Genomic DNA, 11,405 nt, shown 5'->3' with positions numbered 1-11,405 from the left:
TTTGATGGGGCCTGACGTGGGGCTGCCGTTTCGCAGATCCACGGGTTCCTGGGCGCCCTCTCCGTGCCGGGCGCTGAGCCACGCCCACCCTGCCTGCCTCGCAGATGGAAACGGAGGCCCCAGGAGAACGAGGGGGTCAGTCCAGGTTGGAGTTACACCCCATGTAACCTCTTTGGTGTGGGAAGTGGAGGAAGGAGGGCCCTAAGGGGCTGCGGTCCCGCCTGGGGGAGCTTCCCAAGCACCCTCACTCCATTCCCCCCACTTCCCTGGTGTTTCAGGACACTGCTCTTGCCTATCCTGTCCCGGTGCGGTCCTGCTTCCCAGTTGGGGAGCTAATTAGGAAAGCACATTGCATTCCCCGCGTCTGCCCAGGGCCAGGGCCAGGCAGCCCCTGGCAAAGCTATAGGAAAAGGACTGTGACTTTGTCAATGGCAGGAAACCTGGGAGTGGGGACAAAGCAGACACTTGGGTGCTCTGGGCTGGAGGCTCACTTCTGCCACCAGGTCTGCCAGGTGACCCCAGAGAAACTGCCCGACCGCCACCCTGCCCAATCTCTAACCAGCACGAATATAGGACAGAATGATAATCAGTCGTTTTGCCTTGCTGGATAGTTTTTAATAGACCACACTTGCGCACTGGGCGAGGAATTCGAGTTGAATCCAACAGTGCTCAGTGAAAAGTACATACCTCCCTCCGGCTCCTCCCCTTGGGGTTGGGTCCCGGGGATCCCAGGGTCTCCGGGATTCCTGCAGAAACAGTTGGCATATACATAGGCAAGCCACACGCACACCGTGTTCCCACACGAGTGGGAGCCTGGGACACGTAGTGGTCTGCACAACAGAATTTCCTTACGTCTTGGAAAGCCTTCAGCGTACAGAGCCGCTTTGGACTTGTTCACGGCTGCAGAGCGCTCTGTCCTGTGCATTTTGCAGCTTTTGGGCTTCCCGGAGCCTCCCTCCTGGGTAATGCAGAATTAATGCCCGAGCCTTGGTGAGCTGCGAGGCCAGCCCAACACATGTGACTTGGAAAAGGCATAGCCATGGGCCAGTACCTCTGGGGGGTGGGGGGGGGGGACACTTGCTCAACATCCCCACCCCCAATGCATGCTCTTCCCCCCGTCGGGATGGGCCAGCCCAGCCAGGCTCCCCAAGGGTCCCTGAGCGACGGCCAGCTTGGAGCCAGAGGAGCAAAGGAGTTCAGGGAAAAGAAACCGAGGGTCGAGGCGGTGACCAACTTCAGCCAGGCCGTGTTGGACCCTGAAGGGGAGGCTTAAATTTCAGGTCGCACTCTCCACTCAAGCCTTCTTAGACACCAGGAGCATCCGCGTGAACGTGATCTCATAGTCCCTCATTTCACAATGAGGAGACTGAGCCGATACAGAGGGAGCAGCCTGCCTGGGTCTCCCAGAAAGCCCCTGGCCCTGCTGGGCCACTAGGAACCCAGGCATCCTTCCTCGATACACAGGGCTCCCATCCCTAACTTCACAATTGCAAGCAAAAGACCTCAGAGGTTGCCGGTGGCAGTGAGGAAACCAAAGCCCAGAGAAGGGCAGCAATGGACCACGGTTGCACAGCATTTGGATCTGAGCAGGACTGAGAGTGCAGTACCCTTTCCTCCAGCCAGGGCTCCTCCATTGCATTAAGCTCCCTTCATTAGCCCAATTGCTTCCATTTTATGAGGCTCCTGGTAGATTAAAAAACACCACAAAACAGAATTCCAAAACGTATGGTGTATGTAGCAGGTTAACTTTTTTTAATTAAAAAAATTTTTAACGTTTATTTATTATTGAGAGACAGAGAGACACAGAGCATGAGCAGGGGAGGGGTAGAGAGAGGGGGAGACACAGAATCCGAAACAGGCTCCAGGCTCTGAGCTGTCAGCACAGAGCCCGACGCGGGGCTCGAACCCATGAACTGTACGATCATGACCTTAAGCGTCTGAAGTCATCGAAGTTGGAGGCTGGCTTAACCGACTGAGCCACCCAGGCGCCCCTGTAGCAGGTCAACTCTTAAGCACCCACACACAGTCACAAAGACAATGCATTATCATGAGAACATTAAATAGAGGACTTACCAAAATATCAATTTACAGGACATACATGTAGGGTCGAATGTCTGTGTCTCCAGCTACTGTGTGTTTCTACCCCATGTGCATATGATATCAAAAGTTGAGACCCGGAGAACAAAATGCAGGACGTGACCCTGCACTGAGGCCTGTACTGCAGGGGAATAAACCACAGAAGACAGTTGACAAAATCGGAATGAGAACAATAGAGAAAAGTATTGTAGCAATGTTACATTTTCCGAATTTGTTAACCATATGGTTAGGTAAGAGGATATCCTTGTGCTTAAGAAATACACCCTGTCGGGGTGGGGGGGGGGTGCGCCTGGATGGCTCAGTTGGTTAAGCATCTGATTCTTGATTTCGACCCAGGATCATCTCACGGTTTGTGAGTTCAAGCCCCGCATCGGGCTCCACACAGACAGTGAGAGCCTGCCTGGGATGGTCTCTCTACAATTCTCTCTGCCCCTCCCCTGCTCACTCACATTCTCTCTCAAAATAAACATTAAAAAAAGAAGGAAGGAAGGAAGGAAGGAAGGAAGGAAGGAAGGAAGGAAGGAAGGAAGGAAGGAATACATCCTGGGGCGCCTGGGTGGCTCAGTGGTTTGAGCGTCCGACTTCGGTTCAGGTCGTGATCTCGTGGCTCGTGAGTTCAAGCCCCGCGTCGGACTCTGTGCTGACAGCTCAGAGCCTGGAGCCTGCTTCGGATTCTGTGTCTCCCTCTCTCTCTCTTCCCCTAACCCACTCGCATTCTGTCTCTGTCTCTCTCAAAAATAAATGAACATGAAAAAAAAAGTGTTTTTAAAGATTCTCTCTCTCCCTCCTTCCCTCTGCCCCTCTCCCTCTCAAATTAAAACAAAGAGGAAGAAAGGAAGAAAGAAAGACACCCTGAAGTATGGTTGAGGGGTAGAGGAACGCGATGTAGACGACTCGCTCTCAAATGGTTCCGCAAAAACGTCTGTGAGCCAGAGAAGGATACAGCAAATATAGCCAAGTGCTCAGAGGTGGTGAATCCAGGTAAAGGGGGTATTGGAGTTTCGTGCACCACTTTCCTCTGTATGTTTGGAAATGATTGCAGAATGAAAAGCTAAAACGAAGTTGAGGCTTTGGCCTGCGAGGATGTGAGGTCTGCCAAACGGTCTCCTGGCCCCCTCTGACTCGCCCTTACTTCAGCTGCGGACAGAAAATACCCCTGGTGAACCCAGGCATCCCTGCCCGTGACTCTCGGGCCCCTGTGCCCTTTGGGAGGCTAGGGTGGTCCCAGTCCCCGAGCCTCCTGCCACCATGATTTATGTCCCTGTGAGCCTCAGCAGCTGTGAGCACGGGTCCCGCCTGGCAGCCTGCTGGGGGGGGGCCAGCGTTTACTTCTCAGCGTGTCTAATCCAGACCAGACTTGCAGACCCCACGGGCCTGGGATCAGGCTCCCAGGGGGCCAGGGTCAGAGGGCAGGCCAGCAGGGCCTGGAAACCGGGGAGGTGCTCAGGGTGAACCGGCTGGAAAGCAGGAACCCTGGCCTGGGCTAGCTTGGCCAGGGTTCCTGTGTGACCTGGGCTGGGTATCGCCCCCTCTCTGGGCCCTGGTTTTCCTCATCTCAGCACATTCTGCATATGGTGGACTAGAAAGGCTTTGTAGACTGGGGCAAACTGACCTTGCAGGAGGGAAGGCTGGTGGAATTCAGGAGTTGTTTTTTCTTTTTTTTTTTTTTTAATTTTTTTTTTTTCAACGTTTTATTTATTTTTGGGACAGAAAGAGACAGAGCATGAACGGGGGAGGGGCAGAGAGAGAGGGAGACACAGAATCGGAAACAGGCTCCAGGCTCTGAGCCATCAGCCCAGAGCCTGACGCGGGGCTCGAACTCCCGGACCGCGAGATCGTGACCTGGCTGAAGTCGGACGCTCAACCGACTGCGCCACCCAGGCGCCCCAGGAGTTGTTTTTTCTTAACGCCCAGAGCTTCCGAGCTTGGAAAAATGCCTCACTTTTTGAAAGCCTGCTAGGTATCGGTCCTTGGTCCGTGTACTTTACATAAGTTAATCCATTTAGCCTACTCTACAGGGCCGTGCTATTATTGCCCCATTTTGTGGATAAGAACTGAGACGCAGGGAGGTTACAGAACTTGTTCAAGGTCACAGGGAAGCTGTTAAGCGGGTGGATTTGAACCAAGTGGTCTGGCTGCCCTCCATGGCCTCATCAGGTGTGTGTCTGGTCCCATAGGACCCCAACTGAACCCGGGCTTCCAGAGCAAGACAGAAAAGGGCACTGCCCAGCCTAGGTTTCACCCCTGTCTCAGGGGTGAAATCCTCAGAGGATCCCAGGGTCCAGCCTGCGCAGGATGGGTCCCAGAATCTGCCTCTTCCACGGGCTCCCTGGTGGTACTCATGCTCCCAATACTAGAGAGGTTTAAACACAGACTCCTGGAGGGTCTCAGTGCCAAGGGCCTCCGGAGCTCATCTCCTTGGAGTTTCCACCAGTGGGGAAACTGAGGCCCAGAGCAGGCAAGGCGCATCCCCAATGTCACCCAGTGAGTCAGAGATGAGTCAGAACAGATTCCATGTGTCCCAGTCACTGTTTTCATTGCCTGGTGACACATCCCAGAGCAGAGATTAGCATGAGAGGAAGTGACCTTGACGGGGCTCACTAGTCCGAGGCACTGCTCTGAGAGACTTCCACAGAAGGCCTCGCTTAATCCATACCAACACCCCTGCATAGGTAGGTTCTGTGATCATCTTTTTTCTTTTTTAATATTTTATTTATTTTTGAGAGAGAGAGAGAGAGAGAGAGAAGAATGCAAGCAGGGGAGGGGCAGAGAGAGGGGGAGACACAGAATCCGAAGCAGGCTCCAGGCTCCAAGCTGTCAGCACAGAGCCCGACGTGGGGCTCGAACCCACGAACCGTGAGATCATGACCTGAGCTGAAGTTGGATGCTCAACCGACTGAGCCACCCAGGCGCCCCGGTTCTGTGATCATCTTTATTTCACAGTCTAGAAAACCAATTTCAAGGCTCCCCAGCTAGGTGATACCATAGCTGTGATGTGAATCCAGGGTGTCTGGCTCCAGATCCCGTGGCCTGAGCCACAGAGAGGAGGTAAAACTCACTGGGAGGCATAGGAGAGAATTTACCATCATAGACCAGCTTAAGGTGGGTGGTTCGGCCTGTCAGTCAGTCATTTAGTCAATCAACAAACGTGTATTGAACCGCTCTGTGGACCGTGCGAAGCTCCAGGGTGATCAGCAAATAAGACAGATGTTGTGCCCCCCCTCCCATCCCCTGTCGTGGAGGCCACAGTCTATCAAAAAAAAAGCAGGCTCGGAGCAAATAAAAATGTGATGACACGTGCTTTCAAGGCATGGGGGGCTGTGTGAGTCTGGAAGAGCATAGAGGAGACAGGGATGACGCTCTGAGGCCCGAGAAGGCTTTGCCGGGTGTCAAAGTTTCTGCAAAGTTGTCCAGCCCACCCTGCAGCAGATGAATGATGGGGCACCCGTGGGTCCCAGGGCCCCCCGAACTTAACCCAATAATCCCTGATACGTCTCCTCCCCCCCCCCCCCCCCAGGCACCCAGAGCAGCTCAGTGAGGCACACAGGCGAGCGATGGTGGACAGAGGAGAATAAGAATATAGCCGAGGCTGACCGAGCGCCAAGGCGGCTCGAGCGCAGCAACTCGTATACACCTCCCACCCCAGGGAGGCAGGGGCTGTCATCCTCGTGGCTCCCCCAGATCACACAGGGTCCAGAGCCCCTCCCCCCCCCACCCCCACCAACCTCCCTCCTTTCCTGCCCAGGGGCTAACAGCTGAGATTTCGAGGCAGGCCAGGGCCTCTGCCCACGGCACCCTACGCGCTGCAGCATCCCCAGCGGCATCGGCGGTGCCAGCACAAAGCAGGTGCTCAGCAGACGCCGCCCAAGGACCCGGAGGCACCCGGCTGTCTCCCGCAGTCTGCGCACCACGCTGCAGGGGCCGTTTCACCCATGTCACAGAAGCAGCGGCTCCCCTGAGGTCACACAGCCGGGAGCGCAGTCAGGCCTTGAACCCCGATCTGTGGTTCAGCCGTCTGCAGAAAACCCACGCAGCCTGGAAGCTCAGAAGATCCTGGCAACAAGCCTTTAACCAAAGAAGACAGCGGGATGGGCCCAGAGCTTAGGGAAGAGGAAAGGCCTGACCAGCTGGGAGCTCCGTGGGAACGTCTCTTGCCCCCCAACCCCACCCTACCCCAGTAGGTCCCCCAGGCAGCGGCCAGGGCCGGGGGAGGAAGGGGTCGGGAGGCGGGCCTTGGATCCCCAAGGAGCACACCCCCTCCCGCCCCCTGTGAGATGGGTAAGGGAGCCCCGCTGGGCCCTCTTTTGCTCTCGCTACTCAGCTTCTTGAGGCAGCCCTCCCCACTCCCTTGCCCCCTCCCCCTGCTTCTCCCTCCCTTTCAGCCCAGGCCCACCGCCCCCCAGCCCGTGGCTCTCAGAAAGCCCTGGAAAGGCTGCTTTCTTTGAGACAGGAAGGTGTCCTCAAGTCTCAGGAAGGAAAAACAGTCAAGCTGAACCCACCAAGACCGTCTCCAAGGGGCCGGGGCTGGCGCCTGGCCAGGACTGACATCACCTGGGAACTGCCGAGGCCCGCAGCTGCAACACGCCTCCTGGGGGGACGTGCTTTGGCTATTTTGAAAAAAAAATAATAATAAAAAAACGTTTCCAGTCTGGTGTTTTTAAATGTGCTTTTTATAGTGGGCCCTGGGGCGTGGGCGTTTTGGTGTCCCCCACCCCCACCCCCACCCCCTTCTCCTCCGGTCCTGATTTTCACACCACACAATGTAGCCTTTGACCAATTCCAGCTAATTCCCGGGGATTCTGGGCGGGACCTCCTTCCAGGCTCTGACCCCCGCAGATTATCTTTTATCTATGTAGATACATTTAATTTTAACTACAAAAAAAAAAAAAAAAAAAATTGAAATGCTGGCCCGCGGTACCTAATTCGAAAAGGCGCCCAAGAGCGTTGGGTGAAGAAAAGTGAAGTCTCTTCCCAACGTCTAGTTGCTCCTTCGGTTCCCTGAGACAGCCCCTCACCCATTTTATTCAACAAAATCTCCTCCAACACTTATTACATACCAGGCACTCTTCTGAGCAATTATAGAATATTAACTCATTTCATCTTCATAAAACCCATATGAGGTAAGGTTTCCATTGGCTACCTTCTTCTTCTTTTTTTTTTTTTTTAAATATCTTTATTTATTTCTGAGACAGAGCATGAGCAGGGGAGGGGCAGAGAGAGAGGGAGACACAGAATCCGAAGCAGGCTCCAGGCTCTGGGCTGTCAGCATAGAGCCTGATGCGGGGCTCGAACTCACAGACCATGACCCGAGCTGAAGTCAGACGCTTAACTGACTGAGCCACCCAGATGCCCCTACATTGGCTATTTTCTTGTGAATACTGCTAAAGATAGTCTGTGCGTATAGAAACAAATCTAGATCTGTAATCTTCTGCCCCCCTTTTAAAAATCATAAATAGAAGCTTATTATGCCATCTTGTCTGCACTTTGCTTCATTGACTTAAAAATACATCCTGGACTAGGGGCGCCTGGGTGGCTCAGTCGGTTGAGCTTCTGACTTCGGCTCAGGTCATGATCTCACGGTCTGTGAGTTCAAGCCCCCGTCGGGCTCTGTGCTGACAGCTCAGAGCCTGGAGCCTGCTTCCGATCCTGTGTCTCCCGCTCTCTCTGACCCTCCCCCGTTCATGCTCTGTCTCTATCTCAAAAATAAGTAAACATTAAAAAAAAAATTTTTTTTTTAAATACATCTTGGACTCATTCCATATGGGTGCATAAAGAGACTTCTCCTTCGTCTTTATAGCTGCATCGTATTCCCTTCTGTGGACGGATGTAGTGCAATATAATTAATGGGTCCACTCTTGGTGGACATTAAGGATGTTTCCAATATTTTCTCTTATGACTAATGTTGCAATGAACAGCCAAGGTAATTCTAAAAGCATAGCTTGGGCCTCATCGGTACAATTTTCAAAAACTCCCCATCTTTCTCCTTTGCGAGCAGAAGAGCCCCTTAAATGTAGGGATTATTAAGAACCCCTCTGGGACTGTGATGAAAGCCACGGACCTGTTCCCCCCAAAATACTCATGGGCAACTGAGCTTCGTGGGGGGGTTCAGGGACTTCCGGAAACCCGGCCCATGGACACAATAACGCCAAGACACCTCTCCCGGCTGTGGTGTGCCCATGGCTTGGGATTGGACATTGTGGACGGCCAGGTGCGCTGGTCCTGAGCGGCAGGGCCTTGGGAAAGCTCACGTCCCTCCCCTGCCCAGCCCTGCACCGGCCTCCCACCGCCCTTACAACCCCATCCAAAGTTCCCTCTGGCGTGCCAGCTCCCGCCACCCCTGGAGCCTCATCTCCCTCCCTCGCCCAGCTTGCTCTCTGGGCTCCAGGCACATCAGTCTCCTTTTAGTTCCTACAACACACCAGGCACACGCCAGCCTCCTGGCCTCTGCTCTCGTTTCCCTCCATCTGGAATGCTCTTCTCACTGTGTCTTCAAGGCTTGCTAATTCCCTTCATTTGGATCGCTGCTCAAATGCCTCTTCCTCCAGGAGGCCTGCCCTGACCACCCTAGCTCCAAGAGCACCGCTCCACCAATCCTTCTTATTGTTATTGTGGTAAAATACACATAACATACAAATTCACCGTTTTGACCATTTTTAAGGGTACGGGTTCAGTAGTATTAAGTACGTTCACAATGCTGTGCATCACCACCAGAAACATCCAGAATTTTTTCATCGGCCCAAACCAGCTCTTTACCAACCTTTAGCCCCTTTACTTGCCCTCGTTTTTCTTCACAAGTTATTGCCACCCGACACAAATTATTGCTGCCTGATACTACAGATAAGTTACTTATCTATTCATCATGCACAATTCAGGCCAGCCTCTCTTCCCCCCACTTGTCCACCCCTCCTTTTTCCTCCTGATAGAACTGTGCCCTGCAGTGCTCCCCTGAGCACCCTCTGCCCAAGCTGCTCCCCTCACTGGAAATAATGTTCCTTCTTCGGGCATCAAAAGCCTCTTCAGTTTTCAAAACGTTGCTCCCATCCCACCTCCACAGGAAAGGATTCCCAAGCAAATCATCACCCCAGTGGCTCGCCCCCTGCAACTTGCCCAAGACACTGTTTCTGCCTGGAATTGGCCAGGTCTTTCGTGGTGTAACAGAAATCTAGCTCATAGTGGCCAGTGGGGAAGGGAAAAAAAAAAAAAAAAAAAGGTAAGTTATTGGTTTCCAGAACTGAGTTCAGGGCACTGATTTCGTGGCCGAATGCAAGTTATCTTAGGACATCATTAGAACGCTCTCTCCCCGTCCCTCACCCCTGCTTTCCTCAAGGTCAGCTTTATTCTCAGAGAGCTTCTCCTCCTGTGGCAGCAAAGACGGCGGCCAGCGACTCTGGATCACGAGTTATCCTATCAGAAACGCCTTCAGAATGAGCCCTTTCCCTAGCAGTTCCAGCGAAAAGTCCCGGGGCAGGTCCCCATTGGCTTGCCTGGAGCCACTGGCCCAAGCGGCCAGAGGGATAAAGCATTCTGATTGGCCTGGCCCGGTCACGTGATCATCTCTGCCACAAATGTGGGTTTGCCCGGCCTGGAGCGGTGGTTTTCCAAAAGGAAATGGGGAAATAGCCATTGGGCAGGCCAAGGCCTCAGCTGTCACTAGCAATGCCTGCGTTGGAGCATTTGCCCCGCTGCCCTTGGGAACTTGGGTTATTCTTTGCAGGATGGGTCTTCTCGCTGAATCTGTGAGTTCCCCGAGGCAAAGTCCAGCCTCCGGGGCAGAGTCGAGCACCCGGAAGGCGCTTGATGAACACTCCGTGCTTCCCTCCTCTCCTTCGGGACACGGAGTCCTGTTTGCACTCGGTCTGTGACTTGGCCAGATTTGGAGGACCCGATCCCTACCCTACCACTCTGGCACATCATGTCCCCGCCGGAGGTGGCTCCGAAGTTTAGTTCTCAGTCCATGTCATTGGTGTGACCTTGAGAAAGACTCTGTCCTTCTGTCCCCCCCCCCCCCCCCCCCGGAGCCTCGGAAGTCCTTTCTGTTAAATAGAGGCTGGGAGAGGCATTTGGCCTGAGAGCCTTCGTCTCCTTCTCAGCCCATCACGTCCCTCTTTATCATTTTTTCCATGTCTGGCTATCACCTGTGCTGCCAGTTACATAATTTTTTTTTTCCTTTCAATGGATCCTCTTTTAAATACGTAAATATATTCATTTCAGAAGGGAACTTTGGATCCCTCCATAAATGGAAAGCCAGTATCTCGTGCCATAAATAGAAGGTAACCATAAAAATAAGTACAATGAAAACAAAACAATGTCATTAAATTCTTGCCAGATCCGGCTGCTTGCTGAAAGCTGGGAGTGGAGGCTTGCGCTCTGTTAAAACGGGAAGTAAGTGTTGAGAGAGGTGTTAAAAACACACCAGCATTCAACGGAGACTTTCTCCTTAATAACAAGTTGAAGGAAAACTGGAAAGGGAGGAAGGTTCTTGCTCTGGGCTTTTGTAGCTCGTCAGTGAGGTGGGACTGCCGCTAGCAGCAGCTCAGGGGGGACCTGTCACGCCCCCAACCCACTCTTCCGGAAGTGGTCGACCTGGCTGTCCCGTCCCTTGGAGCGGAATACAATATATTTTTTTCATCGGCATAAATTTGCGTGAAGAAAACTCTGGAAAGATCAGAGATGCGTAAAGGTGGTCTGAACCAAACAGATGGGAAAGTCAGTGGGAATGAGGCTCTTCACAACATCCCCCTTTCTGCTTTTTGAACCACATTCATCTGTGACTTCCCCAAATGTTGAATAATACAAACGGAGATTTATTAGCCCCTGTTCCGTGAGCTGACTTGATGTGAGGCCTTGTGAGTTCATTCGTTCATTCATTCGTTCACTCACTCACTCTTGTAACCTCATCAAAACTCAATGAGCGTTGGCACAAACCACCGACGGCGAGCCCTGTGCTAAGCACTGTGACTTTGGCTGAGATGAATCCCTACGAAATGCCTGGATCCATTCTATTTCCAGTGCTGTCTTTGCCTTCTGCCTTCCTGTCTTGCCCAAAGGACCACTCTAGCTTCCTTGCTAGTCTCCCCCCTCTATCTCGTCCCCTCCAATTCACAGTAGCCAGAGTTACAGCTTCAAACCTTCCAATAGCTTCCATTGGATAGAATGGAAGATGCCATCGGGCTAAATCAAAACTCCTTGCTGTGGCCCACAGAGTGTCATGCGACCCGGCCTCCGCCAACATCACTGGCCTCCTCTTTTACCACACTCTCCCTCAGTCACTCTAGTCTGGCCACCGGCCCCTTTACTGTTCCTCAGGC

The sequence above is a fragment of the Leopardus geoffroyi genome, chromosome A3, assembly GCF_018350155.1.
Source record: "Leopardus geoffroyi isolate Oge1 chromosome A3, O.geoffroyi_Oge1_pat1.0, whole genome shotgun sequence".
Classification (NCBI taxonomy): domain Eukaryota; kingdom Metazoa; phylum Chordata; class Mammalia; order Carnivora; family Felidae; genus Leopardus; species Leopardus geoffroyi.
This window is presented reverse-complemented; position numbering follows the sequence as displayed.